The sequence below is a fragment of the Pseudorca crassidens genome, chromosome 15, assembly GCF_039906515.1.
Source record: "Pseudorca crassidens isolate mPseCra1 chromosome 15, mPseCra1.hap1, whole genome shotgun sequence".
In the NCBI taxonomy this organism is placed as follows: Eukaryota; Metazoa; Chordata; class Mammalia; order Artiodactyla; family Delphinidae; genus Pseudorca; species Pseudorca crassidens.
Window position 1 is genome coordinate 23631123 of NC_090310.1, and position 19726 is coordinate 23650848.

The 19726-nt window shown below is 45.6% G+C and overlaps 1 long non-coding RNA gene across 1 annotated transcript in view; it reads left to right on the forward strand.

The window, feature by feature from the left end:
* LOC137207100 (uncharacterized) overlaps positions 1-19726 on the forward strand; it is a 337331-nt gene that overhangs the window by 13454 nt on the left and 304151 nt on the right. The window lies entirely within an intron of this gene.

A 19726-nucleotide genomic window follows, 5' to 3' on the forward strand; every position in this document is an offset into this window, starting at 1 on the left:
AAGTATGGGCATACTTGGAAATATTGTGGGTTCTGTTCCAGACCACAGGACTAAAGCAAATATTGCAATAAAGCAAGTAAAAAAAAAAAAGCCTTGAACTTGAAGGAATCCCCTAGACTGGTGAGGAAACCTCATGAATCTCAGAAATTTGAATTTGATGATTTGTATCTATTCCAGGTTTCAGTGAAAAAATGTTTCTAAGGACAGACTCACAGACATAGAGAACAGCCTTGTGGTTGCCAAGGGGGAGGGGAAGTGGCGGAGGGATGGAGTGGGAGTTTGGGGTTAACAGATGTAAACTATTATATAGAGAGTGGATAAACAGCAAGGTCCTACTGTACAGCACAGGGAACCATAATGGAAAAGAATATAAAAAAACATATATGTAAAACTGAATCACTTTGCTGTACAGCAGAAGTTAACACAACATTGTAAATTAACTATATTTCAATTAAAAAAAAAATGTTTCTGGGAATTCCCTGGCAGTCCAATGGTTAGGACTCGGCGCTTTCACCGAGTCTTAATGGAATATCTAATACGAGACCCAGCTGTGAATGCAGAGTAGGGGTTTGAAAAGGCAGGGTCAGAGAGGTGAGGCGACTAGGCTGAGGCCACACAGCTAACCGGATCAGAGCTGAGATTTGAACCTGGGTGTGTCTGACCTGGTTTTGGGGTCTTTTCAGTGTGTGAGTCATCCAGGCCCACACACCTATTCTAGAAGAAGGTGTGTGTGGGCGGATGGGCCTAGGGAGAGGAGCTTGTTCGGTGGGGCTGCATCTGGTGCTGGATCCCACGGGGTTTTGGGGTCAGGAAGTGACAGGGGACACCCCTAATTTGAGATGCAGGCCTTGGACTTCAGGGTCGGGAAGTGACAGGGGACACCCCTAATTTGGGATGCAGGCCTTGGACTTTAGGGTCGGGAAGTGACAGGGGACACCCCTAATTTGGGGTGCAGGCCTAAGACTGGAGGAGGGAGGAGCTGACAATGAGAGGGCCCAGGTCAGGGCACCCACTGGCTAAGGGGCGAAGGGCTAGGTGGCAGAAGGGAAGTGGCACCCAGCTGGGACCACAGGAAGTTCCACATTTTGGTTAGAAGTTGGAAAGTACCAGCAAATTCCTATTTCAGTGGGAAACCAGAAGGTGATAAGGTTTTTCTTTTAAAAATAGAGATGAGGGACTTCCCTGGTGGTGCAGTGGTTAAGAATCCACCTGCCAGTGCAGGGGACAGGGGTTCAATCCCTGGTCCGGGAAGATCCCACATGCCGCGGAGCAACTGAGCCTGTGCGCCACAACTACTGAAGCCTGTGTGCCTAGAGCCCGTGCTCTGTAACAAGAGAAGCCACCGCAATGAGAAGCCTGCGCACCGCAACTAATAGTAGCCCCCGCTTGCTGCAACTAAAAGCCCATGCACAGCAACGAAGACCCAATGCAGCCGAAATAAATAAATAAATAAAATAAATTTATTTAAAAAAAAATAAAATAAAAACATGGAGATCAAAACATCAACAAGATACAATCTTTCAACTTAAAAAATAAAAGTAAAAATAGAGACTAATGCAGAATTTGCAAAGGAAGCAGCGATCTGCAGAGTGGGGCTGGAAGTCACCATGTAAGTGTGATATTCTCCAGAAAAAGGTTTTGAAATTCAGTTGAAGCAGGTCAGAGCCCAAAGGTATTCAAAATGGGGCCCTCCCATGGGAGCCACTAGTGTATAAGAGGAAGAGATTAGATGCTGGACGAAACATAAAAACGAAAAGAAAACCAAAACGCCAACACGACAACAAGAAGATCCATCACAACCGTCATCATTATTGTCATCGTCACCATCATCATTGCCATCAGCTGCAGGAGCAGCAACTAGAGTGATCTTTTAAACCACCAATGACTTTCCATCTTCTTCAGAGTCAAAGCCGTATCTTCCCAGTGGCCTGAAAGGCCCCCTGTCCGCTGGCTCCCCAGCTCCTCTCTGCCCTCACCAACTATTACTGTCCCTTCCCTGCTCCTTCCCCAGCTGCTCTGGCCCCCGGTGCTGCTCCAACACGCCATGCCCCTCCTGCCGGAGGACACTTACACATGCTGTGCCCTCTCCTCTGCCTGGATCGCTCCCCACCCCACATCTTCGTGGCTTCCTCCCTTGCTTCCTCAGGTTTTCCCGGAAGTCACCTTCTCAACAAGACAGTCCCCGAAGACACTGTTTAAATTTGCAGCGCTCCTTCTCCTCCCTGCCTCCTGGGAATCCCTGTCCACTTCTTCATCGAAAATTTTCCCCACAGGGCGTCATCTCGCCATCTTCATACTATGTTGTTTTTTCTCTTTTTTTTCTTGCTGCACTGCATGGCTTGCAGGATCTTAGTTGCCCGACCAGAGATTGAACGCAGGCCCCGGCAGTGAAAGCACCAAGTCCTAACCACCGGACCGCCAGGGAATTCCCCCATACTATGTATTTTTGTTTCTTGCATATCTCTTTCCACATGAATTAAGCTCCCTGAGGGTGAGGGATTCTGGAACGGTGCCCGGTATGGAGCAGGCCCTCTGCGTTTGTTCTTGAATGAGGGAATCGTGGCTGAGGGTTCGTGCCTTGGAGCTGTGGGCTGAAGCAGTGTTTCTAGTATGGCTGATGTTCTGAGGGCATCTGGCTTTGCAGGTCCACAGGACCCAGGGCAGGACACTCCACTCCTTGGGCAGAGTCTGGGACCCATACCTGGGGTGGGGGCTGGGACCCTTAGTCTCAACCCTATCCCATCCCTGTCCACAGTCACCTGTGACTCACTGCTAAGAGGACAAGCAGACCTGCTTCTTTAATCACTAGTGAAAACATCCTGATCCCTATAAACAAGGAGCTCGCAATTCATTCATTGGGAAGAAAGAGAGTGTGTGCAAAGGAGGAGGTGCCTTCATAGAGGGTGGAGTGTCAGGGCATTAAAGTTGATTACTCAGAGTAATTGATTCATGATGCTCAAGGAAATTACATCCAATCAGGAGCTGTCTCTACAATTTCCCACTAATTGTCACTGGGTGCCATGGTAGGATAATGAGTTTTGGGACACAAGGGACTCGGATGTGGTGAGCCAAGAGGATCATTTTAGTCTTTTTTTTTTTTTTTTTTGGCCGCACCACATGACACCGTAGTTCCTGACCAGGGATTGCATTGCGGGGCCATGGCAGTGAAAGTGCTGAGTCCTTGAAAGTGCTGAGTCCTAACCACAGGACCACCAGGGAGTTCCCCCAAGAGGATAATTTTGGTCTTTGATCTGAGATATGCTGAACCTCAGGATCTTCTTAATGGAAGGCTCCTTCTTTAGCCAGAGTTTTCTTGATCCAAAAGGTGCTGGACCAGGGAAAATGTGGAGAGATGCAGACCTGGAATTAGTCCACCAGGCATGGGCCCCACAGAGCTAGAAGCTGCCTCATGGAAGGGACATATTCTTGAACTCTTTACTCCTCACATAGAATCCATCATCAAATCCATCAGTTTTGCCTCCAAAGCATCTGTTGGCTCTGTCCACTTCTCTCCACCTCCACCGCCACTGTCACCTCTTCCCTGGTGACCACAATGTCTGCCTTGCTGGCCTCACTGCTTCCTCTTATTCCCCTCCTTCATCACCCACCCAAGAGGTGGCCCCCATTGCCTTAAGCATCAAGACCAAAATCCTTAATGTAGCCTAAGAGATCTCACACTGTCTGGCCCCTACCCACTTCCCAGACTCATCTTTCACCACTTCCTCCAGCCCAACTGACTAGCTTCCTAAGTATGCTATGTGCCCATGCTCTAATTTTTTTTTTTTTTTTTTGCGGTACGCGGGCCTCTCACTGTTGTGGCCTCTCCCATTGTGGAGCACAGGCTCCGGACATGCAGGCCCAGTGGCCATGGCTCACGGGCCCAGCTGCTCCGTGGCATGTGGGATCTTCCCGGACCGGGGCATGAACATGTGTCCCCTGCATCGGCAGGCGGACTCTCAACCACTGCACCACAAGGGAAGCCCGATCTTGCCCTTTTGAAGGCCAACTCCTAGTTGTCCTTTAAACATCATCTTGGGTATCATTTTGTCCAGGAAGCCCTGTCTGACACCACCATCCCTTCGCTCCAAGGGATAGGTTAGTGTATCAGATTGCATCTTCCAAAGATGGTGGCAACAATGTCTCTCATCCCACGTGCTCTTCTTACAATGTGACCTTGACACTCCTCCTATTGAGGGCTGGGACTTATGTCCTGTCCCCTTGAATTTGGGCCTACCTTTGTGACTGCTTCCACCCAAAGAGTGCAGCAGAAGTGATGCTATGTGACTCCTGAGGCTAGAGGATAAAATCACCACACACTTCTATCTTTTCTTGGATCCCAATCCCACCCTGTGAGGAAGCCCAAATTAGCCCATATGGAGAGACTTCATGGAGAGGCCCCCCCTGTAGATGTTCTGGACAATAGCCCATGGAGGTTGTGGCAGCCATCCAGCATTAATCACCACATGTGAGTGAGGCTGCCTCCAGATGATTCTAGATGGCCACCTAGTCACCCCCCCAACCCTTTAGATTTCTCAGCTGGAACTCCAGACATCATGGAACATCCTCACTGTTACCCTGTCTGAATTCCTGACCCAGAGAGACCATGAGCATAATAAAATGGCTATTTTATGCTACCGACTGTTGGGATGATTTGTTATGCAGCAGGTGCTAACCAGGACATTTAGGAGCACCTCCTCCCATCCTCCACAGCCCTTCGCCTATAGCAGGATGAAACCCCTGTCTTCTAGCTGTTTGATCTTTCTTCTCTGGACTATCTGCTGTGGAGTCTCCTATTCAGGTTCATTTCTCCCACATCTAGTACAATACATAGAAGACACTGGAATATTTTAAAATATACTAATTTTTAGAATCAATTAAAATTGCCTGGGTAAAATATAAGTACATTCTCCTCCTTAAAAAAGAATATAAAACTAAAGTCCCTTTAGCACCCATCCTTAATTCCCACCTCTCACTGATAGGAACATAGTATGTATCCTTAAGGACCTTAAAATACTTTCACATACATCTGTATGCATCTTTAGTATTGTTTAAAAAACCCAAAGATAGGGCTTCCCTGGTGGCGCAGTGGTTGAGAGTCCGCCTGCCAATGCAGGGGACACAGGTTCGTGACCCGGTCCGGGAAGATCGCACATGCTGCGGAGCGGCTGGGCCCGTGAGCCATGGCCGCTGAGCCTGCGCGTCCGGAGCCTGTGCTCCACAAGGGGAGAGGCCACAACAGTGAGAGGCCTGCGTACTGCAAAAAAAACACCAAAAGACCCAAAGATATACCATGCTATATTGTATATTTTGCAGCTTGATATTTTTTCACCTAACAATGTGTTTTTGATCAACCCTTGCTAATACATGTGGATAGAGTTAATTTCTCTTAGCTTCTGTATAATGTTTCATCATTTCGTTTGTCAAGCTATTCCTGTGTTGATGGACATTTGTGTTGTGTCTGCTTCCTTGCTACTGCAAAGGGCACTCCAGTGAACTTAACCATGTGGGCCTTGTCATGCCTACATTCAGAGATTCCTGAGGATACCGGTTCTCAACTTGGCTGCAGATAAAATCACCTGGAAGTTTTTACAGTCACACCAATGCCCCACCCCCAAAGATTCTTAATTCATTTCTCAAGATTTTAAGATTTTCTGAAATCTTAAAAGGATTTCAATTGATCTGGAGGTAAGCAACAGTGGTTTTAGAAGCTTCCAGGTGGTTTGGGTGTGCATCCAGGGTTGAGACCCACTGTTCTGGAGTGTACACTGTGGGTGGAGGTGGTGGAATCACTGTTAGATGGGATGCACAGCCCCGTTTTTACTAGGCACTGCCCAGTTGCTTTTCAAGGTGGCTGACCTCATTTGCATCCTCACTGGCAGGGCAGTGTGCAAGTGAATGATGACTGTTTTGCATGAATGAGTGAATACAAGTCACTGCAGCACTGTGAACCGGAGTCCTCATCCACTGTTCAACGGCCTCTGGGTGGCTCATCCCTTGGCTGCAGCCCACAGCCTGCTGGGCTGCCACAGGTTTGAAATGCTTTGCGTCCTTAGGTGGCAGTGTGGGATCGCTGCAGAGGTGCTGGACTGGGAATGGGAAAACCTGGATTCTAGTTGAGACCCAGACTCTACCTCCCTGCGTGTCTACCTGGTCACTTTCCCACTCTGGGCCTTGGTGTCCCCATCCTTGAAGGGAGGAGAACTGCAGTACTGGGCAGGGTTCCTTCTAATGCTCACCCAGGTGGTCAGAGCACAGGCTCCAGAGCCAGGTTCTTATCTTTTTTGTGCCTGGGCTCCAGCTCAGAGTAATGCTTTTAATATAGAATCCATAGGATTACAAAGGCAACCATATATATATATATATATATATATATATACTATATTATAGTATATATACATATATAGTATATATATATACTATGTATAGTATATATACATATATATGTATATATACTATATATAGTATATATACTATATACATATAGTATATATATGTATATATACTATATATATAGTATATATACTATATACATATAGTATATATACATATATAGTATATTCAACTTTATTGAGGCTAAATTGACAAAATGTAAAATTTTACACGTACAGTGTGATGATTTGATACACAATATACATATACATTGTGAAAGGATTCCTACCATGAAGTTAATTAACCATCACCTTACATATTTACCTTTTTTTTTTTTTGGTGAGAACATTTAAGTTCTACTTCTTAGCACATTTCAATTTTATAATATCATGTTGTCAACCATAGTTACCATGTTATACATTAGATCCTCAGAACTTATTCATCCTATAACTGAAAGTTATACCCTCTCCCCAACCTCTCCCTGCTTCCCCCACACCCAGCCCCTGGAAGCCACTTTTCTACTCTCTGTTTCTATGAGTTTGACCTTTTTTTTTTTTTTTTTAAGATTCCTCATATAAGCTATAAGTGTATAGGTGGACATGCAGTATTTATCTGGCTTATTTCAGGCAAACAATTATATTGAAATACAGTTAACAAACTATTACAAAGCCAAACTGTGCTTCTTTAACACACCACATAAGATCTGGTGGTGGGTCGGCTGCATTATTATGATTGTAATTTTAAGCAGGTAATGAGTGTAAATGATGTTCTAAGATATCTGCAACAAACTTAATGAGACATGAAAATATCTTTGATTCCAATTGGTGACAAAGTCATGGGGGCTGCAGACACTACTGCAGTTTTGTTGCCGACATTCATAATGGAAGGAGATGTAACATTTCAGTTAGATGTACAGAAAATTAATAAGAGGTAATGTCTTTTTCCCATCCAAGTTCACTGACTCCAGGTTACATGCTTATGGACCCCAGGTTAAGAGCCCTTGCTGGAGTTAGATAGACTCGGGTTTCAACCCCTGCTCTATACCTTCCTGTGCAGGACATTTGTGTGAATTGCTTTTCCTACCTGCACCTCGGTTTCCTCACCTGTAAAATGGGTATAAGACTAGTGAGCTCATAGGGCTGCCAGGAGGAATAAACATGATAAACCAAATTCAACACACATTTATTTATTTAAAATTTTACTTTATTGTGGTAAGAACATTTAACAGGAGATCTGCCCTCTTGACAAGAAGATAAGAAATCTTGAAAAGGACGTGCAGAAATTGGAACCTTGCACATTATTGGTGAGAATGCAAAACAGTACAGCTGATGTGGAAAACAGCAGTGTGGAGTTTCTTCACAAAATTAAAAATAGAACCACTATATGATCCAGCAGTCCTACCTTTGGGTATCTATCCAAAAGAATCAAAAATCAAGATTTTGAAGAGAGATTTGTACTCTCATGATCATTGTAGCATTATCCTCAATAGCCAAGATAAACAACCTAAGTGTCCATCAACATGGGTGGATAAAGAAAATGTATACAGTACATACGGTGGGGCTACTATTCAGCCTTATAAAAAAGGAAAATTTGCAATATGTGACAACATGGATGAACCTTCTCAACATTTATTGAGAACTTTTTATGTGCTCAGGAACTGTTTTAGGTGCCGGGGACTCTATACTGAACGAGAGAGGCAAAATCCCTGCCCTTACGGAATTTACCATCGGGGCAGAGACAATGATCAGGTAGGCAAAGAAATATATATGGTTTCAGGTAATGATAAGTGCTGTGACGAAAACCGAACAGGCGATATGACAGAGAACAAATGCCCGGTGCAGGCGACATGATTATGTAATCAGGGAATCATAACACAGAGAACGATTAATTACGTTAATGTATCAGAGGGGAGAATGCATTTGAAGTAGTACTTGACATAGTGTCTGCACGTGGTGCAGGCTCGATACACGTTGGCCATGGTGATGCTGATGATGCCGGCAGTTCCCTGGGGCACAGACCTCCCAGCTTGTTGTTGTGGCTGATGCTGGTGCCGCCCACTGTACTCGGGGCTGGCTGAGCACTGGGCGATGCAAGCAGGTGAGGAGAAGCCAGCAGCCCTGTCAGAACTGGATCTGAGGGAAGCAGGTCTGATTAAAGGAAGATAAAGTCTTCTCACCACTGTGTCTTGCGGGGAGAGCTAAGCAATCAATAGGTCTCGCAGATCAGTGGAGGGTGCTTGGAATCTGGCAGCACAGCGCTTTTTAATTAAACCTATAACTGCAAGAAAAGGTAACTGCCTTATTTCTGCAGCTTGCGTTTCTGCCTGCCTGCCAGAAACTGAACAAATCAGTGTACTTCCAGAGCTTCCGAGGATTGTAACAAGGTGACCTCTGGTTTCAGGAGGGCCAGACCCTGCCAGGAGGAACCTCTGGATGGTCAGTGTGTCAGGTACCAATTCTAGGAGCTCAGGTGTTGCCTTTGGCATTTAAACACCCACAGCAGGTGTGATTATCAGTTACACTTCAGGGGAAGGTGACGGCCCTTCCCAGCCAGCGGTGATTTTTGCCTGCCAAATCACTGAGTCAGCCCAAAGATGTCAATATGACTTTAAAAAATATTTCCTTATATTATGAAATAGAACTTTGCTACTTAAGGAGGGTCCACAGACCAGCAGCATCAGTATCACCTGCTGGGACTATGTCAGAAATGGAGAATCTCAGGCCCTGCCCCAAACCTACTTGGTTAGAATCTGCATTTTAACAAGATCCCCAGGAAATTCATGTGCATGTTAAAGTGTGAGAAGCACTGAGATATGAGACCTGGAAGATGAACCAGCCCATAACCTAGGTGCAGACCTTCTTTAAATCCTGAAAAAAAGTTTAAAAAAAAGTATGACATTCATGAGACAATTTGTATACTTATTTGAGGACAGTAAGGAATTATGAATTTGTTAGATGTGATAATGGTCATGTGATTGTATTAAAAAAGAGCTCTTTTAGAGTTACACAGGGAAATACTTACAGATAAAATGGTTTCATGTCTGGTATTTGTTTCAAAATAACTGGCAGAGGCAGAGCCTGGGAGTGGGATGGGGCAGGACTGGCCATGGTCACTGATTTGGGGACCTGAGTGGTGGCACAGGAAGATGCATTATATGCATTTGTTTGCTTAGTGTATGTTTGTAATTCTCCATAATAAAAAGTCAAGAGTATGAAATATAGCATTTATATAGAAAGCACATAAAAAGTGAAGCTATTGTGAATGAATAATGACTCCAGTTAACATCCTTGGATCTACTACCAGATCACTGCCAGCCATGCCCCCTCCCACCAGAACCCCTTCCCTCCTGCTTTCTTGGTGGTTCTCACCCCTGGCTGCCCATGGAGTCACCTGGGAAGACTACAAAGTAATGATGCCGAGACCCTCCAGACCAATGTAAACAGAATCCCTGGGGGTGGAATTAATGAGCTTTTCTGACTTTTCAGGTAATGATGTCTTTGCGATTTAATATATATATATATTTTTGGCCTCGTCGTGGCATGTGGGATCTTAGTTCCTCCACCAGGGATCAAACCCATTCCCCCTGCAGTGGAAGTGTGGAGTCCTAACTACTGGACGGCCAGGGAAGTCCCACGATGTCTTCGCGCTTTAGTTTTTAAAAGAACTTACGCTTCATTGCCTCAAACAGGCCATTTAACGGATTGTTTCTCATCAAGGACTGAGGTGCTGCATTGTTTTGTAAACGTAGGTTACATTTGTCAGTAGACATTGCGACCCGTTTTTGAAAATAATGACAGTAGTTACCACTTACTGAGTGCTTTCTACATGCCTGGCGCTATACTGGGTACTTTATATCCATTTATTATGTTTAATCCCCACACTCTGGTATCGGCATCACTATCCCCATTTATTGATGAAGAAACTGAGGCTGGGGACTATGTGCCTTGCCCAAGGTCACCTGGCTTAGAAAGTGCTGAGTGTCTGACATGCTCATCACCATCATCTCATGCTGCTCATGAAGGATCTTGAGGGGAGAGTTTAGGGCCGTCTGCTAACCCACGAAGAACCAAAAGTGAACACCGAGCGATCTTTATTCCTTGAGTTACGTACCTTTGGTAAAAATCACTTTGAGCCGAGTTTCTGTGTGTGTGTCAAAGGGGGACATGGCTGCTTTGTATTGTCCAGCTGACAAGCGCTTACTCGTCTCTCAAAGGTGCATCAGTTGTCACAGGATGGGAGGCAGGAAATGCCTCTGCATTTCAAGTGACCTCCTGGCTAAAGTCGAGTTAGTCATGCCCTCTTCCAGCCTCATGGAGCCCTTGTTCAGGCCCTGAAGAGCAGTTGGCATGAGCCCTGCACTCGTGGTGCAAGGGACCCACCCTTGTAAGGACTGCACTGTTTTGTACAGTTATTTCTGTGTCTGCAGAACCCAGCCTGCAGACATGGCACATGTCTGTGACTCGAATGACAGGACAAGGGCCCTGCTCAACCACCAAAACTGTGGCCAGAGTACCTGATCTCATGATATAAGCCCCAGTGGGCAAGAGCTGTGTCATAGACAGGAACGGGATGGGGTGGGAACTGGGTCTCTCAGTTCACAGTGCCTGGGTTCAAGTCCCAGCTCTGCCACTTAGGAGCTGAACCACCTGGGGCAAATTCATCACTTCTCCTGGGCCCCCTTTTCCTCATCTGAACTATAGTAGTTACCTCATGGGGTTATCATAAGGATTGAATGATTAGTACTTTTTTTTTTTTTTTTTTTTTGTGGTACGCGGGCCTCTCACCGCTGCAGCCCCTCCCGCCGCGGAGCACAGGCTCTGGACACGCAGGCCCAGCAGCCATGGCCCACGGGCCCAGCCATTCCGCGGCATGTGGGATCCTCCCGGACCGGGGCATGAACCCGTGTCCCATGCATCGGCAGGCAGACTCTCAACCACTGTGCCACCAGGGAAGCCCGAATGATTAGTATTTGAAGTGTATACTTCACAGGGTTACTATAAGGATAGAATGGGTTAATATTTGAAAAACTCTTAAACCATGCCTGGCAGTGCCAGAAGCTGGAGACAGAGGGAAAAACTGGTAATACTGGACTTGTCTTTTTTTTAAAACTTAGAGTGTTTGTTCTTCACGGATATTTTTGCATCCCTTTTGATTTTTTAGAATGTTGCAGCAAAATATTATTTATCTTGATGACTGGGTTTTCTGGTGCCCCCTTAAATTTTGCACCTCACTTGCCTCACCTTCATCCCGGCCCTGGTACTCAGGAAGTAACATGCACGTTTTCACTGGTCTGGAGGGGGTTCAATGTCATTACATTAAAATACATAGTTTTATATATGCAATACTTGTACACCACATACTATGCTGCTTTGGTATTGGGGATGGGGCTGTGAATGAGATATTCCCAGCCACGGTTCTTGCCCTCAAGGATCTGAGGATGCGTCCATTAATTCTTACAGTGACCTCTCAGGAGGGGATCGCTGTATTCTACAGAGGAAGAAACTGGACAATCAAACAACTTGGCCAAGGCCACGAGGTTAAGAGGGGGGAACCCAGTCTTTCAGACTCCAACATCCAAGCTCTTTCCGCCACGATTTTGGGTGAGGCAGGAGCTCTGCCGCCACTTTCTGCAAGAACACCTTGGGTGCTGAAGAAACCAGCTGGATGTTTCTGGGAGTTCCATGACTCTCCTTGGTATCTCTAATTATTCATGTCTCAGGAAGCTTAAGTCTAGATGGGGAGGGGCTGGGGGGGCCCTCCCCCTTTAAGAGTGGGTTTGAGTCATGATCTGCCATCCCCCGTTCCCTGTGGGGAGAAAAACACCGTGTTGAAAAATCGCTGAGACAAGGGGCGGTCTAAACAGATTGGGGAAGCAACTCCAGGATCTCTGGGCAAAGGGGGAGGGAGAGAGGGAGAGAGAGAGGGAAAGGGCGAGGGGGGGCACAGGGAAAAAGAGCAGGAAGGCCAGCAGACAGCCTCCCAGGCAGCTGTCTTTGAAGGGAACTGAAATGCTCGGCTCTGTTCCCCCCCCCCCCCCCCCCCCGCCCGCCCCACCGTTTCTGTTAGGCAGCCGCCCCACCAGACAGCAGGGAGGCCGGCTTCATCCAGCCGACTGGGAGAGCAGGTTGGGGATGGGCGGGGTGGAGGCGACAACTCTAATTGTGAAAGTTTGCTGGGAAGTTTGAGATGCATCATCTGCAGCTTAGGGCTGGCACACAGTAGGTGTTCCCTAAATGTCAGTTCAGTCTACTTCTTTCTAACCGGAAAGACAAGAAATTGCCCTGGAGTAACAATAGCTACAATTTATAAAGCGTTTACTGTGGACCAGTTACTTTTCACTCATGACTTCATTTAGCCCACAAAATAGCTACTGTTATCATCGCCTGTTCTGTACGTGGTGGAAGGAGGTTCAGAGAGCTTCAACAATGTGGGCGAGATCACATCGCCTACAAGGGTTTGTGCTGTGGGGTCACGCTGTCCAAAACGGGGGCCACTGGCCACATGTGGCTGCTGAGCTCTGCACATGTGCCCGGAGCCCAGAAGGGAGTGAATTCTAAATTTTATTTAACTTTTACAAATTGACATTTAATTAAAAAACTGAAGCAGTGTATTTTTCTGTGAAAACAATTCGATTGTTTCAGTGGGATTGTTTCACTTTAACTGTTAAAAATTTCATGTCCAAACTGAAACTGCCATAAAATATGCACAGGGGTTCAAAGACTTAGTGTATAGGAAAAAGTGTGATGTGTCATTAACATTTAAAATTGATTACATGCTGAAAATTATAATGTCGTGGATATATTAAGCCAAATAAAACATATTATTAAAATTTCACCTTTAAAAAAATTGAAGTATAGTTGATTTACAATGTTGTGTTAGTTTCAGGTGTACAGCAAAGTGACTCAGTTTATATATATATATATATATATTTTCTTTTTCAGATTCTTTTATACGTTATTATAAGATACTGAATATATAGTTCCCTGTGCTATATATAGTAGGTCCTTGTTGTTGATATATTTTATATATATAGTAGTGTGTGTCTGTTAATCCCAAACTCCTAATTTATCCCTCCCCTCCACCCCAATTTCACCTTTTAACTTCTTTTTTTTTGGGGGGGCCGTGCCAGCGGCTTACAAGATCTTAGTTCCCATACCCTCAGCAGTGAAAGTGCAGAGTCCTAACCACTGGACTGCCAGGGAATTCCCTTAACAAAACTTTTAAACGGTGTCTACTAGAAAATTCAAAATGACATAACAGGTTTCAAATATAATTCTACTGGGCAGCACTGAGCCTAGACTATGAACCCAGTCTGAGTCTGGAGTGCAGGCTTTTCTCCTCCGCTTGAGTGCGCAGGTGTGCCAAGTGCCCCTGTTTGTGGGGTGGAGGATGGAGTGACCTCGGGAGTTCTCTAGAATATCAGACTCATGTTCTTCCAGTAGCTTCTTCAAGACCTCGTTCTACCCAGAATGGCCCTTTGGATGTAGTGACCTTCCAGCAACTTCAGCTGAACAAGAGTTTCTGTTTGACCTGCGAAGAAAGCTTCCTTCCTTCCCATTCCTGCGTCCATTCAGCAAAGGTTTATTGACGCATGCCAGGCACTGTTCCAGGTGCTGGGGATGCAACAGTGAGCAAAACAGACAATGCCTGTCCCCATGGTGTTTATATTCTCTTAGGGGAGGCAAAAATAAAAAAGAGGAATCTATAAAATTATAGGAACTTGGACAGTGATGAATGACAAAAAGAAACAGAAAGCAGGAGGTGGGTGGAAGGTATCGGGGGCGTATTGGTTTCTTATGGCTGTTGTAACAGGTACTATAACTGTAGTGGCTTAAAACAATCCATGTTTATTATCTTACAGTTTTGGATGTCAAAAGTCTAAGCAGGTCTGTAGGGCTGCATTCCTTCTGGAGGCTGTAGGGGAGAATTCATTTCCTTGCCTCGTCCAGCTTGTAAAAGCTGCCCGAGTTCCTCGGTTCCTGGCCCTGCATCACTTCAGCGTCTGCTGTGTTGTCATATCTCCTTCTCTGACTCTGACCCTTCTGCCTTCCTCTTATAAGGGCCCTTGGCATTCGATTGGGCCCACCTCCTCATCTCAAAATCCATAACTGAAAAACATCTGCAACCTCCCTCTTGCCAGATAAGGTAACATATTTGCAGGTCCCAGGGATTGGGATGTGGACATCTTTGCAGGGGGTCTACCACAGGGACTGAAATTTTAGGTAAGGTGGCCAGGGAAGGACTCATCGAGATGACATTTGAGTAAAGGCCTGCAGGAGGGGAGGGAGGGAGTCATGTAGATACCTGGGGAAAGAGCCTTCCAGGCAGAGGAAAAGCTTGTGTAAAGGACCTGAGGTGGGGGCGTGGCTGGGTGTTTGCAGTTCAGCAGAGAAGCCAGAAAGTCTGGAGCAGAGAGCTCCAAGGGCAGAAGAGTAGGAACTAAGGTCAGAAAGGTAATATGGGGGGGGTGGGGGCGGTGTGTGGAGACAGATCACGGAGGGCCTTGCAGATGATTCTGAAAAATGTATCTTCTACTCTGAATGACATGCGAAGCCTTTAGAGGCTTTCTCTAAGTGTATATTCAATAATTAACTGAAAAAACCCCTAAAACCCAGTGGAAAGAGAAATGCAAAATGGGGTGTGAACATGTAAAAGAGGAATAAGGAAATATGAAGGGGACACGATTGAATGCAGGGTTCGGAAAATGCAAAGAATCAAGCCTTTAATGTATGAGGGGAAAGGGCTAATATTTTTCTTTTTCAAAGAACTCAAGCAAATCAGTAATCCATGTCCTGAAACTGGGTAGAAAAACAAGCAAAAGGGTGTGAACAGACAACTCAAAAAAGATGAAATGCAATGAGCGAAGTACATGGGGAAATGGTCAGCCTACATAGTAATCAAAGAAATGCAAATTAAAACAACAAACAGCTACGTTTGCACCAAGGAAGGATTTTAACAATGATAATGCTGGCTTTGGCCAGGGTGGAGGTAGATGGGGGATCCTGGGTGCAGTGGGAAGTGGGGGGCAGTGTGTGTCTGACTCTTTTGGAAAACAGTTTGACACTGGGTATCAAAAACTTAAGCATGGCATTCTCCTTGGCTCAATAAATCCGCTCCCGGCTACCTAGCCCAAGGATCTGGAGAAAGCTTTGTTTATTGCAGCCAAATAGGAGAGGCAGCTAAACTGTAAACAATAGATTAAATAAACCATGAGGGTCATTCCTTTGATATTTTTGTCAAATAATCTTAGTTAAACACCAGTTGTGTGCCAAGCACTGTTCTAGGTGCCAGGAATACAGCTGTGAACAAAATACCCTAAACTCCATGTCCTCATGGGACTCACAGTCTAGTGAAAGAGAAAGAAAACAGAAAAGCAAAGGTATGAACATGTGATAAGATAAGAAGAACAGAGCAGGGTTCTGTGGGAGGGAGTGATGGGAACTGTAGGCTGAACAACTGTTCCATTTTGCTGGGGACTGAAGGGGGTTCCCAGCACAGGGGATTTTCAGTTTTAAAACTGGGCAAACTGGGATGAGCTGGTCACCCTAAGAAGGGCGGCCTTTTGGTGAGGTGGTCAGGGCCTCTCTAGGGAGGTAGCGTTTGAGTAGGGACTGAATGAAGCAAGAGACTGAACTATGGGCATGTTGGCAGAGTAGCTTTCCAGGCAGAGAGAACAGAATGTGTAAAGGCCCTGAGGCAGGGGACTTTGAAGGACTTAAAAAAGGTAACGGTGTCTGAAGCATAGCAGGGAGGAGAGTAGTAGGAATTAGGTTTCAGAGGGGTCTAGCCTCCGACCCTTGCAGGAAAAGGAAAATGTTTGGATTTTATTCTAAGCCCAGGGGAAGTCTTTGGAAGTTTAGAACAGGGAAATGAAGTGACATGATTTATGACTTTAGAAAGATCACTTCGGCTGCTGTGAGGAGAAGGGAACGTTGGTGGGTGTGGCTGGGAGGCAGAACGGAATCTGGCTAGACCTGATAGGAGGCTGTGTTCTCAAACTCAAGCCTGCATCAGAATCACCAGCAGGGCTTGTTAAACCCAAGCTCCCAGGGGATGGGAGGCTGCAGGTCCAGGACAAACTTTTGTTACCAAGGCTGTTGCCCCAGAATCATACCCCTGCCCCTTCCTGGAATGGAAACAAATTGTTCCCATCCAAGTTTCAGGAGGAAGCTGCAAAGAGAAAAACAAGAACTGGTTGAAACCCAACTAGACCCAAGGTGGTGGAAGACTTGATGTCCAGCAGACCTTGAGCCTCATTATATGCTCATTGTAATACATTAGCTAAATGACACACCCACCAACATCATGACAGTTAGTTGACAATTGCCATGAGAACAACTGGAAAAGCCCATACAAGGACTGAAAAGGAATGCCACATCAGTTCTGGGTCCAAACCACACCCCTGTTCTTAGATAACTCATGAATATTCCTCCCTCTTTCCAATCCCCTCCCTTTTACCTCGACCTTCTTATATATATAGTATCTCTACCCAGTTGGGTTGAGGAGTTGATTTGCAAACTAAATTCCTGCTTCTCCAGTCTTTGGCCATTGAATAAAGCTGTGCTCTTCCAGTCTCAGCATCGGTTTCCTTTTTGGCTCTGCAAATTAGAGCGGAAAAAGAGCCTCCCTCCCTGGCCGAGACAACCCTCCCTGGCTGAGACAAGGGGTCTCAACCCAGGCTAAGACCCCAGAGAGGGTACAGTCGACCAGTTAGGTGACACTTGGAGAAGCAAAGAGCTAGGAGAGAGATGATGGTGACTTGCACAAAGGTGTATCAATGCTGAAGTTAAGGAGTCTTGTCTGGGATGTGTTTTGAAGTAAAACTATCAATCCTGTTTTCTTCTCTTTTAACCTGATTACACCAAGGAGAATATCTCAATTTGATACCAGCATGGCTCTAATACTTTTCTGCCCCCTCCCTTTTCTTTTAATAAAGAGAGAACTGGCCTCACAGCATAGAGCTTTCAGCAGAGAATTCTAGTTAAAATTTGATTTTTGGGTAGGTCTTCATTGTATTTATTTTTTATGATTGCCTGCAACTTCTGACAAATGATATTGGTTTTCTATTTATGGGAGTGTTACAAAGCTTCTCTTTTCAATAGACGTATTTAATTTTTTAGAAGTGAGAGTTGCTTTAATATAAATCTATGAAGTAAATAATAGTATAGGTGAAACTATATATATACACACACAACTAGAGTTGGTGGTTCTGAGTGACTGCAGTTTGGGAAATGCTGTCCTAAGTTTGGATTCCCTTTGGTTCTGCAAGCCCAGCACCTGACATCATTAGGCCCTTCATAAACCCAGGAAGTTCCCACCATCTCTAGTAGCCCACTATACTTCATCCTCTCCCTTTTCCTGCTGTTCATGCCTGTATTTATTCAACCTCCATTTACTGAGCACCTGGGCCGAAGCTTCTGGGCCGAAGTCTCAACCTTAGTTCACAGCATCTCATTGGGAAGCATTTTACAAGTGATAATGTTTCCTGGAAAGAAGCTTCTCAACAATTTATTTAGTAAAAACAGAATAAATGCAGACATAGGTCTACAATAGTGTCCCTCTCTTGTACTTGTGTATGAACGTGCTTCTTTGAGTGGGAGAGAAAGAAAGAGATGGGATTGGAATGCTGGGAATGACACCCCTCCCTCCCCCACCATATCTCCAAAGAGGGTATTGCTTATGTAATGTGACCTGTCATGTGTCCAGTTGGGGAAAACAAAGGTCAGGAGCTAGTGTAAGTTATGGGACATGATTGGAGAATTTTAAACAGAAGATTTTAAGATTGGCTTTGGGTGTTAGAACATTTAGGACATCTCTTTGCTCAAGTTGCATAAGCTTATTGGGCCTAAATATCTCTATTGGTTCAGGAAGATAGATAATATTTTCTCTTGTAACATATAAGAATTCCTAAGATAAAGTGACACCAAATCACAGGAACATAGGTGGGTGGATTTTTACCACATGTGGAGCGCGTCTCTGAGAATGGTCTGACCTAGGACGCAGATGCTGGGGCAGACACGGTAGTGATCTGGAGTACCTTGGGGGCACTTGAGGAGAGAGGCAGTCGCTCTTCCAAGGTGCTGACACTTGAGCAGCAAGGAGAAGACGTGTGAGTGCTGGTAAAGGGAGATCTACTCTGGCCAGGGAAGTCAAGGAAGGGTGTTAAATGCGACTCCACAACAAAAGTTATAAGGACACTCCCACCAAATTGATGTAAAATCGGGCTACTTCTCACAAGGGCAACTCTACACAGCCTGTGCTGTGGGGCGTTGCTGCAGGGATTTATTTAGTGATGATTAACAAGGTGAAATTCACAAGTGGGAAATGAAACATGTTTTAACACAGTTAAAAGTCCTTACACTTACAATGATTATATCTAAGGATCAAATGTGATGATGGTAGACATGAAAATACTTCATGGGCCACAGAGCCCTGGGTTACTCATCCTGTTTGCTGATGCATCTCTGTGGGGTAGGCCGGGTGCACCCCCAGGTTCTCAGTCCAGTGCTCACTCTAATATTGCGTGGCTTTTGCTTCCCTGTAGCCCTGGGGGAGAGGCTGGCTGTCCCTCAGTGCTTTGAGAAAAGAGCACCATAGACATATGTCCCCTCTCCAGTCACCTGTGTTTCCCTTCCTTGGGCTCCACGTACTTTCCTGGTCACCATGGCGACTGTTAGGCATCCAGGTGTGGGCATCATGCCTGGCTTTGGGGTCTGAAACTCTCCCTGCTGCCCCTGGTTCATTCTTGGGTTCAGATGGTGATTTCTGGTTGCTCTGAACCAAGGGGGTTGAGAAAATAAGAGGCCAAGGCAAAAAAAGGGTCTGAGGTAGTAGTTCAGAGCTCTGGCTTGTGGAGTTGGGTGGATGCTGGTTGAATCAGGGCAGGTTCAAATCCTGGCTCTGTCACTTGCTAGTTCTGTGACCCTGTGTCAGTATGGGTCCTCCAGGAAGCCAACATTGCTCTGAGAAGCAGTGTGCAAGAACTTCATTAGGGGAAGTGCTTGTGTGAATGAAGTCAGACTGTGGTGTGAATCTGCCCGTGAGTGAAGGAGAGAAGGAGAGAGAGAGGTGCCTGGAAGTGTCCACATTGTGTAGCCCGAGGAAGTTTGGGGCATCCAAGTGGCTGTCAGAGGAGCCCGTCTTTTCTAGGAATGAGCCTGCCTTAGTTTCCCTGTTGTACCCGACACTGATGGGGTGTGATGGATTTCAAATCCAGCAGGTGCATTCTCATGGTCACCACACCACTTAACCTCTCACAGGACTGTTTCTATGATCAGATGATACAAAGTGTGTAAAGCACATGAGATCTGGCATAGAGTAAGCCCTCAACATATCTTATTATTACCCAAATACTGTT